This window comes from Anopheles maculipalpis, chromosome 2RL, assembly GCF_943734695.1.
Source record: "Anopheles maculipalpis chromosome 2RL, idAnoMacuDA_375_x, whole genome shotgun sequence".
Lineage (NCBI taxonomy): Eukaryota > Metazoa > Arthropoda > Insecta > Diptera > Culicidae > Anopheles > Anopheles maculipalpis.
In genome coordinates this window covers 60,215,199-60,228,844 of record NC_064871.1, presented here as the reverse complement: position 1 = coordinate 60,228,844, position 13,646 = coordinate 60,215,199, and the positions used below count along the sequence as shown (strand labels likewise).

Here is a 13,646-nt window from a genome sequence, read left to right as displayed (position 1 = left end):
CAAATTTTTAACGAACTGTGCGGTACTCGGAGAACACGCAGCACCGAACGTCATCACCGCAACCGCATAGACGTTCGGCTTACTACCAGCAGAGTCGTTCTCATTCCACAAGATCATCTGGGATCGTTGGTCTTCTGGTTTCATACGGACTTGGAAAAACATTTCCTTAATGTCCCCGACTATGGCAACACGATGCTCACGGAATTTATATAAAACAGATAGAAGCCCTGCCAAAAGATCTGGTCCGTTCAGCAAATAAGTGTTGAGGCTTACACCCTGGACCTTCGCCGCAGCGTCGAAAACTACACGAACCTTGCCTGGTTTATTCAGATTGAAGACCGGAAATATCGGAAGAAACCAGTCTCGAGGGCCTTTCTTTGACAGCTCCTCGGGCGATAATCGTCGAATGTAGCCCTGCTTTTCATAGCTTCTCATTTTGTCAATAACTGCGTTAGCTAATGCTGAATCTTTCGACATTCTATTCTGCAGGCATTTGTATCTTCTCAGAACCATATCACGAGAGCATGGCAGCTTGACGTCGTCAAAACGCCACAGTAATCCGGATTCATAATGCTTGCCGGTGAAATTCGTCGCCGAGTTGAGAATCTTTAACGCTCGCTCATCATCCTTCGAACGAAGTGTTTCCAACGGTCTGACGATACCGAGAGATTCGAGCGTAAAAAAGTTTTTCACCGCTGCATCCAGATTGGCATCTGCATCCGCACCGCACTTGCATATTCGGATTGTGTGTAGCGCATGAATATTAGCCTTTGGAGGGTTATTACTGCGTGGGCCATATACAACCCAACCCAATGAAGTCTTTGCCGCTACGGGTTCATATATCCCTCCTTCCGCGTATCGAGTCGGGCGGGCCAAGTGATAATTGTCGATGCCAATGAGCAAACGAGGTCTTGCGTCATCATACGCTTGAATTGGCAAACCCTGAAGGTGCGCATACTGTTCAGCCAATTGGCTCGCTGACAGAGTCTGGGCTGGTAAAGATAGGTTCTGTACTGTATGCGCCTTTGGGATTACATGCATACTGTGGTTTGGCCCGACTCCCGAAATCTTCAAAGAAGATATTTGTATCGAACCCGATTCGTCGCGTTCCGAGTTGCCTGTCCATTTTAGACACAGAGGGTGTGGCTGTCTTTCCAGCCCAAGCTCTTCAATAAGGCTGTGCTCCAGGAAGGTACCGGTAGATCCACTGTCAAAAAAGGCAACGGTTGCGATGACCCTATCACGCCCATAAACCATTACGGGAATTTATTTTAAAAATACATCACCGGCTACATCAGAATGCGCGTTCAGTGAAGCTGTGGTAACCGCGTTTCCGTTTGGTTTACGATGGCGCTCGTCATTATGTAGGAGTTCGTGGTGTAAGTACTGTTCGGACCAAAATCAATTAGCCAAAACATAAAGTTGGTTTACTTTGTGGACTGTATTTTCTTTCTTTTGCTCTGTCGGTACACACGTGTTCACTGCGACGCTTCGGAAATCACACTCCATCTTTTCTCTCTACTCTTCTACTCACACCACTTCGCTATGTGGCAACGGGAGCGGAATGATTCCGTTCCGGTGGGGATGACATGTTCTTTTGATGGATTTGAAATATCCGTTGCGGACGGAACATACACCCCCCGTTGAGGTAACTCAATACTTATGGTTGGCTGTTAGGAACGGGCGTATTATCGTCAATTGGTAGCAGCGCAATCTTGTTGATGCTGCGACGATAGGTAGATCCTCCGCTGAACACATCGACGGCTCGAACTAAACCGTCGTTACCAGGGAAGACGGATGTAACTTTACCCATCTTCCATTTCATCGGTGGCTGGTTGCGATCCTGGAGAAGTACGATCATTCCCTTTCGGATGTTAGGTGTTGCTTGAAGATTCTTCTTACGTGGTTGCAAGGTGTTCAAGTATTCCTGGCTCCAGGCACGCCAGAAATGTTCACGGAGCAGTTGTAGATGTTGCCATCTGGACAATCGGGATGCCTTAACATTCTCCAAGGACGGTTCTGCAAGAGCCGTTAGCGGGCGTCCGATTAGGTTATGGGCCGGAGTTATAACCAGAGGATCTGCAGGATCATTCGAAATTGCAAATTGCCTCTCCATCCCTCTGGAGAGGGATGGAGAGGTCGTGTAACGGCGCAAGCTTCGATTTGCTGGTGAGTAGTTGAAGCTTGGCGGAGTTGTCTGGGAATATACTTCTCACATAGATGCAGGCGCCATAAGCAGTACACGAGGCATCGGAAAATCCATGCAGCTCGTACTCAATGGCTCCATCAAACGTGACGCATCTAGGGATAGAAAAGTATCTCAAATGATTAAACGATGTTCGTAATACTTGCCATTCTCGATGTGTTGCTTCGTCGACCGGCTCGTCCCAGCTGATTTTGAGTTTCCACACTCGTTGCGTCAGAAGCTTGGCTAGTACCAGAGCGGGTGATACTAATCCAAGAGGGTCAAACATCTTGGCTATGGCAGCATACAGCATTCTCTTGGTGACATGATGCTTCACAGGATCAGTTGGCGTTGGCGGGCTGGTAGGATGCATTACGGATAGTGTGTCTGCATTCGGATCCCAAGACACACCTAGCACCTTGATGGTCTCATTGATGTCTCTTTCAGCATTCTGGATCTTCTTTTCACGGTCTGCTTCGGGAATTTGTTCGAGAAACTCGGTTGAGTTGGAACACCACTTGTGGATCGGAAAGCCACCTCGCAGAAGGAGTTGTTTCAGTTCTTGCTGCGCTTCGATTGCAGCTTCCACTGATGATGCTCCGGAAAGTACATCGTCCATGTACGTTTCTTCTTTCACTATTCGGGACGCTGAAGGAAAGGCACCACCATCTTCTTCTACAAGTTGTACCAAACATCTTGTAGCCAGGTATGGCGCGGAAGCTGTGTCATAGGTAACAGTGCACAGTTCAAGAACTCGCATGGGATGCGCCGGGTCACTTCGCCAGAAAATTCGCAGGAATCGTTGGTCATCTTCGGCATGGCGTATTTGGCGATACATCTTACTAATGTCGGCAGAAAAGGCAATCCTGAATTTCCTGAAGCGCAGTGCGATAGAGAACAGGTCGTTCTGTACAACAGGACCAACCTGAAGTACATCGTTCAACGACAGTTGGGATGGTGACGGCTTAGCACTGGCGTCAAACACGACGCGGCATTTGGTACTGGAACTCGATGGACGGAGAACTGCGTGGTGCGGCATATAGTAGACTTGACGGTTTGGAGGATCATTTTCCTCACGCACTTCTCGGCAGTGTTCTAAAGCTTCATATTCTTCAAGAAACGTTTTATACTGCTCTTGTAGCTCAGTGTTGCGGATCAGTCTCTTCTCCTGCATCAGAAACCGTTTTAGGGAGAGTGCTCGACTGTCGGCTAGTTGATCCAAGCTTTCGTTAAAGGGTAGTCTGACTATAAATCTGCCGGTTTCGTCTCGTTGGTAGGTAGATAGGAAATGTGCTTCACAATCTAGCTCCTCCTTGGAAAGCTTAGAGGCGCTTGGAACTTCCTCAACTTGCCAGAACCTTTGCATCATTTCTTCGACATCTTCTACCGATGCATGACAGGATCGCTGAGTGGAAACGTGTTCCTGAGGATCTTCAACGGTTCCTGACACGATCCATCCGAAATGTGTCTCTCGTAGCATCGGCATATTGGCTGCAAGTTCAAGTTGGTTCGGCCTCAGGATTTCAAAGAACAACCCAACATGGTTCCGATGGGTAACAGCGAAAGGTCGATGTTCACGTTGGATGTTGGAATGGTACTGGTCACTTTAGGGGTTATCAAACACTCGAGATTCACTTCGTAGCAGGAGACACGTGATCTTATTTTCAACTCCACTTTATCACGGGCTAGTGTGCGTAGCGCGTTAATACCCGTAATCGGAACGTTAGCTGGTTTCACAGGAAGTTGAAGACGATGAGCTAGCTCTTCGGTCACAAAATTGACTTGTGAGCCAGTATCCAACAGAACGCGGCAGAGATGCGGCATATTCCACTTATCATACACATTCACGACAGCAGTGAGCAACAACACAGTCTTGGAAGTTTGGGCGACGTTCGATGAGCATGTGAAGGGCACAGGATGCTCGGCGATGGTAGGGTTATTCATGGTTCTATTTGGGCGGGACTGTGATGCCATCGGTTGCACGTTTACACTGGATGTCGTAGGATGGGTTGTGTGACAATCACGAATACGATGGCCTTTTCGCAAGCAGTTGAAGCACAAACCAGTGGCTCGGACTCGTTCATTTCGTTGGGTAGGATTCAGGTTGGTTAAAATCGAGCATTGAACGTTCTTATGGTTTCCATGGCAAATCTCACATTGGTCAGAAACGGTTGCAGCAAAAAAATGGTTCTTTGTTGTTGGTTTTTTAATCAGTTTTTCTCTGACATTTGTGCTTGCAACAGGGTTCTTACATCTTTCTAACACGGACACACGATCTTTCAAAAACGACATGGTCTTTTCATAGCCTGGTTGTTCATTCTTGGCGACACTACCTTCCCACAGTTTCTTCGTTTCAGGATGAAGAGCTTGAGCAATGAGATAAACAATCATTGCACGGGAAAGTCCGGTAAACTCTTCTCCAAGGTATTTCAAGTTCTCGATATGACTGTCTATCTCTTCAACTAGTGAGCGTAGTTCTTCGTAGTTTTCGTGCTGCTGTTTCTTTAGGTTTAACAGACCATGGATGTGAATATCAACTAAACGCCTTTTGTTTTCGTATCGATCGGTTAGAAGTTGCCATGCACGTTCGTAATTTCCTTCGTTGATTGTTCTTTCGTCGATCACTTTTGCCGCTTCACCGCACAATGCTTTCTCCAGGTGATATAGCTTCATGCGTGAACTATCGTTTGATTTATCGATAACGTCCTTGAAGATGGTCTTGAAACGTTCCCATTCTTCATATTTTCCACTGAACGAAGGAATCGGTCTAGGGAGCGGTGCATGGACTACAATGGGCGGAACGGCGTTGCTGGAAAACCCTGCAAGCGTTGGTTTCTTTTCTAGTAGGATTTCCTCAAAACATTCTAATTCCAACAAGACCTTTTCGTGGATGGATCGGAATTCACGGAATCTTAGTTCATGCTTGGCACGCTCACTCACACTAACACGTTTTACCAACTCACCATAGTGCTTGTCGAATTCATCATACGATGCATCTATTTTTCTGCGGAACACTTTGCACTGCGCTGACGATACCGTGTCTTTTTCGGCTTTGTTCTGCGTAAGCACATGGTTTATACGTGACAATTCCTGAAACGCCAAGTCACACATGTATGCGCTGCATTCTACCTCCGGTGATACTTTCACAGTAACATTATTTTCTACGCTGGATTCTTTACTTGGAGGGACAATCACGGAAGGTTCCACTTGTATGACGCGGGAGGAAAGAGGTGTGCTGGACATGCTAGGAGCGGCGCGTTGGAGGCGGGCTACACGCGTCGCACGGGGTGTACGCGGTGCGCGGAGGATTTGCAACTTGGGTGGCATCGTGCAAATAATCTTTTTCACAGGATCCCAAGTAAGCAAACAGCTGTTTTTTGGAGGAACTTTTGGAGGAATTTCGGTCGACAAAAAATCCCCGCTTTTTCCAAGCAAAGTCAGACTTTTTTGGAGGATACTAACACACATGCAAGTAAAAACATGGGGAGCACTAACCCTATGATACAGTGCCGCTTGGATGCATACGAGACAACACATAAACGAGGGTTATATATAATGCGTGTGTATGTGTGATCCCCGAAACGATCCTCCAAAATATCAGGTAGATCCCCCAAAAAACAGCTGTTCGCATTAGGCTAGAGGGATAGTGCGATCCCCTTTTTTCTGTTTTGCCTTGTACCTTCTCCTTACTCGGCACTCGCATTTCTTTGTCATTTCCTAGTATTTCATCGGTCGTATGTACTTTTACTCGGTGTTTGGTGTGTGCTATGTAATTCGCTTTCTTGCATCTCATTCGGATAGATTGATTATCGGTAGATTATCGTGTTCTTTACTCTTCTAACATACGGGCCGGTCTATGATATATGTATGTCGCCTGTCTACATTCTTTAGCTTGAACCCATCGTGTTTTTATGTGTTTAGTGTGTGCACCGTGTGATAACGTACGAATCCAGATTAATTTTTATATTCGCTGCAAAGGTAAGTAGAAAGTAGATTATAAGTTACGTATGTAGTGAAAAGTTATTTAAGTTACCATGTTTTGCGTCTACGCCCCTAACGATTGAGCTATCATGGTTCTCTTCTGTCGGGTGTTAAAATTGGGTTTTGTTAGCAATTTGATTGCTATATAAATATGCGGCGGCTGGCGTTACTCCGTCTGAGACACTTGTTGGGGGGAAGAAGGCGAAGGCGAAGAGCGCGCGCGTGTCCCGCGTCACCAGCGCGCTGATAATTTTTTTTTGTTTCAATGCATTGGCATCAATACATTTTCATCGAATGCGAGCATAGCATCAATGTATGAAACGTAATGGGTGGCAATTCGATACATGCGTGCGGGTGCAAAGAAATCATGTAATTTCTGTTTTAAAAAATATTTTACTTTCAGCATCATGTCTAACCAGCCAACATATAGCCAGGGCATTTCGTCTATTGTTTGGCAAAACATAGGTAAGCTTAACTTGTTTATTCACAAACTAATACTCTTAAGTTAAAATATTTCTTCATTAACTCATTATTCTCTTTTTTACATTTATGCAGACAAGGAGAATGTTCCCAGCACTGCCCCAGGTTCCCGAATCGTTATCTAATTATAAATTAACTAATTATAAATTGTCCAGTTTTGCTATTTTAAATATGTTCCCGTGTAATGGCAGGATAAATTCCTAAATATTTTCCTTACGCTTTATGTATATTTCCAACAATATGAATATCCATGATTCATTGCGTTGTTTGGAAGAAGATGTTTCAATAAAGAAAACAACCAACAAGATTTTGATGTGCAAAGAATTTTTTTTTAATGTTTTATTGTACTATCGTGTGCAGTAAGGGAATAAATATTATTTCGTCTTTGTTACCAGTTGGTATAGCAACTAGCTTACAAAATATTTGATTGTAACGGATTTCCACGCTCGCTCCTCCTAAAGTGTTAGCGCATCCTTTGTAAATGTACATTTCGCTAGACTCGTACGGTTCGTCAAACACTAAACCTTTTAGATTAATCATTCGGCCTCGGATGCACAGGCTGTCGATTCTATCACTCAATTCTATCGTCGCTGTACTGAACTGCACGATTTCCTGATCTTTAAGTAGAAACCAGCAGTTTCTCTCTGTATTTTGCAACATGAAGTTTTGACGAAGGTAGAGAGTCACTGTTTTTCCGTGTTGCTTAATTGTTGGATAATTCATAAATTGCGATCGAGGCATTCGGAATTCACTCAACTCGGAAAGTCGGTTAACGGCCAGTTCCAAATTTCTCCATCCACTTCGCAGCAGACGCTTCAAGTGCTGAAGTTCGTTTTCGAAAGGATACGTGGAAATGGAGGGTAAGGGCCCTAAACGTGCCACTTCTTCATAGACATGCTGCAGGTTATGAACGTTGCTGCTCATGAACTGTCCGCCGTACACAGTGGCAAAATCCTGAACAAATTTTTCCAGCATCTGCCCTGCCAGCTGCCACTTCTGCTTGTACACGGTGGATGACAGCAACGTTACGGCACAAAACAGCAACATGAAGTGTTTGTACATGTCGTCTGGAAGGTGTTCCTTTAGTATCACTATAGCGGCATAGTGGAGAAAAGAAGCGTATTCAGATCCTTTCCAGAAATGCGCACTATCGATGGAGCGCACTTTTCAATGGATCTCGGAAGGTAAAAGCAACTTTTCCAGAGCTTTTGAAATTTTCATGCGTTGTTGGGCTGACCATCGTTTCTTGCCCAAGGTCCCGTTTAAATACTCGCAGAATCAAGTTGATCGAAGTATGAGTAGCATTAGTCGATAATGCCCAGAAACGGATGCCGTCTACGATGGAAAGTTTCTCGACGGTTAGGGTAGTTTCATCTTCCACATCGCTGTCGTCGGGAAAAACCGTCGTCGATATCGATGTAGTTTATGCTCGCCGTATCTTCTCCTTCAAGTTGTTCAAAATCCACATCCTCTTGCAGGTGCTCTAGCTCTACAGGTGAATCTTTAACTTCGGACTCTTGCGACAATCCTTGTCCACTCGGTCCTGCTTCTGCAGCATCCTCATCCACAGAGTTTGGTCTCAATAACTTATCTACACGGCGATAGAAACTACCGGTTTGACGAGCACGTTTAAGGTTCGACATATTACGTATGTTCACAAATTACAATATCACTCGAAAAATGAACTTGACTTGCAGAACCACGAATCGAATTTCAAATCTGTTGACAAAATGCATCAGTATTTAAAGCAGTGTTTATTGCCTAAACACTAAACGCCTAATTATGCTCGGGAAAAACCAAAACATATGTTAGCTGGCGCTGCAGGTGCATCAGGCGCAGCAAGCTCAATACACGCTGCATAATGAGTGTAAGCAGTGCGCACGATACGCGGTTTCGGATCCCGGTAGTAAGAAAAAGAAAAAAAGTCGCCAGGAAAAAATACATGGTCATCGATGGAAGCACAAGGGGAGGTGCGGTACGGTTATGGTTATATACCTAGCTGCTTTAAGGTATGACAGGAATGAAACGTGCGAAACGGGTGGTCAATTTCGGCATGTGCACCAACACAACGATACCTGTAGACCCTAACGCGGGCGTGCGAGGGAGCGCGATATACATTTTTTTACGAAGTAGTTAAGGCGATCCTCCAAAATGTTTGCTTGGGATCTTGGAAAATCACAAACTAACACAAGGATTCAGGAATCGACGGGATGACGCAATCGGGAAGCAGCGTCACAATTCACAAGCCGGAAGATGGCGGATTCTCTGGTTCAACACTATCACGATTCAATAATATGACGCAATCGGATTGAAGCGTCACTATGCACAGGGCCGGAGGATGGCGGATTCACTATTTCAACTATAATTTCACAATTCACACTTCACGGTGCCGGTAGATGGCGGATACACAGTTTATACACTTTATAAAGCCGGAGGATGGCGAGTCACAGTAGAACTCTTCATAGAGCCGGAGGATGGCGGTCTTCAGTAGAACACTTCATAGAGCCGGAGGATGACGGGTCGCAGTAAAACACTTCATAGAGCCGGAGGTTGGCGGTCTTCACTACTTCAATCCGGTTCGGACGGACCAAATTTATGTTCGGACCAAAATCAATTAGCCAAAACATAAAGTTGGTTTACTTTGTGGACTGTATTTTCTTTCTTTTGCTCTGTCGGTACACACGTGTTCACTGCGACGCTTCGGAAATCACACTCCATCTTTTCTCTCTACTCTTCTACTCACACCACTTCGCTATGTGGCAACGGGAGCGGAATGATTCCGTTCCGGTGGGGATGACATGTTCTTTTGATGGATTTGAAATATCCGTTGCGGACGGAACAAGTACTCACAACCATTTTTCCCGCAAGCTTACCTTCCCTTACAGCTGTAGGTGTGCGCTTTCAGGCACTTGCGACAAGCTTTCAGTCTGTGTATAGTTGCCCATCGATCATTTACCTTTTGCTTGTTGAACTGCTCACACTGCGACAGGTCAACGCAAGTGCCTTCACACAGCAGACAAATTTGGCTCCCTTCACTATCTAACTCCGTAGCTTTATGCACATGCATGTGATGGGTTCTACTTCTATTTTCGCCTTTTTTCTCCTTGTTCGGTTCTAGAGACGGCAAAGTTATCAGACTTGCAGCCTTAACCTGAGTCTCTGTCCACTTGCAAAACTCCGAAAGTGTCGCGGAGCTCGACTGCATACGGTGTCGCGCCCAGTCAAGCCGAAGCACATGCGGTAACTTTTCCACCAACTCGTGCATTAATGCCACATTGCATTTGTATTCTTCTAGCCCTGAAGCAGATATAGTTGAACACATATTGCGGACCGCCATCCCGAAGTCAATTAGTGTTTCTAAACGCTCTATACGTGGCGGAGGCAGTTGGCGTATTCGGTGGATCAACGAATGGACGATTATATCCGGGCGACCAAAAAGCATGCGCAGTGTATCGATCACACTAGCTAGGTTAGACACATGAAGCAAACTTGGTTGCACAGCTTCAAGTGCCTTGCCCTTAAGCGCCCGTTGCAGTCTTGTAGCGGTTCATGCTCATGCATATTGCATGCAAGAAACAGAAGATTGCACTCGACCCGCAAGCATAAACCAGACCCATCGTCGGCTCTTCGTAATTAGCCAATTTGTGCAATTATAATATTAGGAATAAAGACAGTCTCTTGCTTCTTGACCATCGAACCAACAAGACGTACGTATTACTTCCGAATCCGAAATCTAAACGTTACACTAACCATCCACAAACTGGTGACCCCGACCGTCCGATTGAACGAGCATTTTATCCGAACAAGTGAATTTCGTGCGAGAAAACCAAAAAAACCGCGTAGTGATCGACCGCGATCGCAAAGGACACTTTTTTACGTTTCACAGAACCGTCGCGTTTTTTAAGTGACCCACGAGAATAATAACTCCGTTTACGCGTAATATAACGTATTCTCAACTTTCACGGCCTATTTTTTGCTACAATGATTGAACCAACGGTAACGAAGCCGAAAGAGGAGGAAAGTCAGATCGCTGTAACGCATTCAAAAATCAACTTTCCGGATTTCGATTCCGAAGACGTCGAGACGTGGTTCGTCTGTTTGGAAGCAGCTTTTTACGTAAATGGCGTCAAGCTAGATCGACACAAATTCAACGCAGTAATCGTTGCACTTGGCACCCGCGCTAAGTTTTTTCATTCCGCCATCGCAAAATGCAATAAATCGGAAACGTCCAATAGGTACGACACCATGAAAAATGCCGTCTTGGATTATTTTCGGCCCACAGAAAACCAACGCTTAACTAGTCTACTTTCCGGCGTCTCATTAGGCGATCGGAAACCAAGTATGCTTCTTTCTGAGATGCGCCGTCTTGGCGGAGAAGGATGTTCCGATAATGTCCTTTCTAATATTTGGCTCCGGGCTTTGCCAACCACCGCACGTTCAATCATCGCCGCCATGCAGTCTGTTTCATTAGACGATCAAGCAAAGGTAGCAGACAAAATCCTTGAAGCTCCGAGCAATGCAACATCCGGTACAAGCGATACGAGTGCAAGTGCATGTGCAACCATAAGCACATTAGAGGCTCGCATCGAAGCTCTCTCCCGACGCTTAGATGAAGTTTTATCAGCTGATCGATGCTGCTCTTTCTCAGACCGAGACACACATACACCATCCCGATCCAGGCAGCGACACGCGTCAGGGTCGAGGCCGTCATGGGACCAACGAACTCCGAGTTCATCACGATCACGCATACCATCGAGAGCACCGCGCCGATGGCTCTGTTGGTTTCACTATCGTCATGGAAACAAGGCCGAAAAGTGCGAGAAAGAGCATCCGAACGATACTTCCACTAAGTGCATTTTTTTCGAAGAGCGTCTGCCGGTTTACTCCCGAAAAAAATAGTGCGTTTCTCTCTCCGAGACACCCATTATCCCGACACTCTCACCAATGCATACGATAACACAAGCACCAGCTATAATCGAACGCCACGCATATTGAACCACGAATCACGCACTACACATAGCACCAGCTTACCACCGAACTCAAGCACTACTCACCATGAAAAAAATACCAGCATCACGCTGAACCATATGTCCCCTGAGCAGAACGAAAATATCGATCGCATTTACGTTAATGATCACCGAACTCACAACAGATTCCTTATCGACACGGGTGCAGAGATTTCTGTTGTTCCACCATCCTACAAAGAAAGGATGAACCACATGCCGACACGGAAACTTTTTGCCGCAAATGGTAGCCAGATCACCACTTATGGCACTAAAAATATCACCCTCGATATTGGATTAAAGCAACAGTTCACCTGGCCTTTCACGATCGCAGATGTTGATTCGCACATAATAGGAGCAGACTTCCTAAAACATTTTGACCTGCTGGTTGATATCAAACGCGACAAACTGATTAAGAACACAACAAACACAGCAACGCTCTCCGTAGCCGCATGCAGTACTTCAGATACGTTCACACAAATACTAAGAGAATTCAATGATATTACGGTACTCAATCTGAAGAACCGATCGACAAAATCGAACGTAACTCATCAAATCTTAACGAAAGGTCCACCCATTTTTTGCCAATCTCGTAGATTACCAATAGACAAGCTGCAAGAAGCCCAGGCAGAATTTAAATTTATGATGAAAGAAGTTATATGTCAACCTTCTAAAAGCTCATGGGCCAGTCCGTTACACATGGTTAAAAAATCAAATGGGAAGTGGAGACCATGTGGAGATTACAGGAACCTGAACGCAATAACCGAACCGGATAGATACCCGATACCACATATTCAAGACGTCGGCAATATACTACACGGCACAAGCATATTTTCCTGGATAGATCTGCAACGAGCTTATCACCAAATTCCTGTTGCGGAACAGGATATACCGAAGACAGCGATTACCACCCCATTCGGTTTGTTCGAGTTTCGTTATATGACGTTCGGATTAAGAAACGCCGGCCAAACACTACAACGACACCTTCATTCTATTTTTCGAGATCTTCCGTTTGTGTTCCCGTATATCGATGATTTATGTATCGCCTCGTCGAATGAAGAAGAACACAAGATACATCTTCGAACGGTTTTTCAACGATTGAGAGAAAACTGTTTGGCAATCAACGTGGACAAGTGCCAAATAGGGAAATCTTCAGTCATTTTCCTCGGTCACGCGATCACACCCGAGGGTATCAAACCGAATCCAGCGAAAATCCAAGCGATCCTCGATTTTCCACGCCCAAAGGTTGCAAAGCAGTTAAAAACGTTCATTGGAACGATAAATTTCTATCGACGTTTTATTCCACACGCAGCAAGTAACAACTCCTGCAACAAATGATTCGAGGCAACGTTAAGAATGACCACACACCGCTCAAATGGGATGACGACACTGAAGCAGCCTTTGTGAAATGCAAGGAAGATTTGGCGAATGCGACACTCCTTGCACACCCATCACCCCAAGCAAATCTTTGTTTACACGTAGACGCGTCGAATGTGGCAGTTGGAGGGGCACTACACCAGGTAACCAACAATGGCCTTGAACCCCTAGCCTTTTTTTTTCAAAAAAGCTGACACCAACTATGCAGAAGGCTAGCACATACGATCGCGAGCTATATGCAATGTACGAGTCAGTGCGATATTTTAAGGACCTTATCGAAACACGTGTTTTTTGCATTTACACCGACCATAAGCCACTCGTGACAGCTTTCCTCCAACGACCCGAACGTGCTAACCCTACACAACAGCGTCGATTATGTTTCATAAGCGAATACACGACAGATATTCGTCATATTCCAGGGGAAGGTAACAACGTTGCAGACATGTTAAGCCGGATTGAAGCAATAATTTGCGAACCTATCGACTATGACCAAATGGCTGAGCTGCAACGAACGGATGCTGATATCACCGAGTTTATTCAAAACCCTCCCACAGGCAGTACGATCCGCGTGAAATCTTTCGAACTTCCATCGAGAAAAGGCAAATTGTACTGTGATGTGT

General features: G+C 45.4%; 1 pseudogene; it reads left to right on the top strand.

The window, feature by feature from the left end:
- Positions 1 to 11,355: 11,355 nt before the first annotated feature.
- Positions 11,356 to 13,412, top strand: LOC126567314 (uncharacterized; annotated as a pseudogene).
- The last annotated feature ends 234 nt before the right edge of the window (positions 13,413 to 13,646 follow it).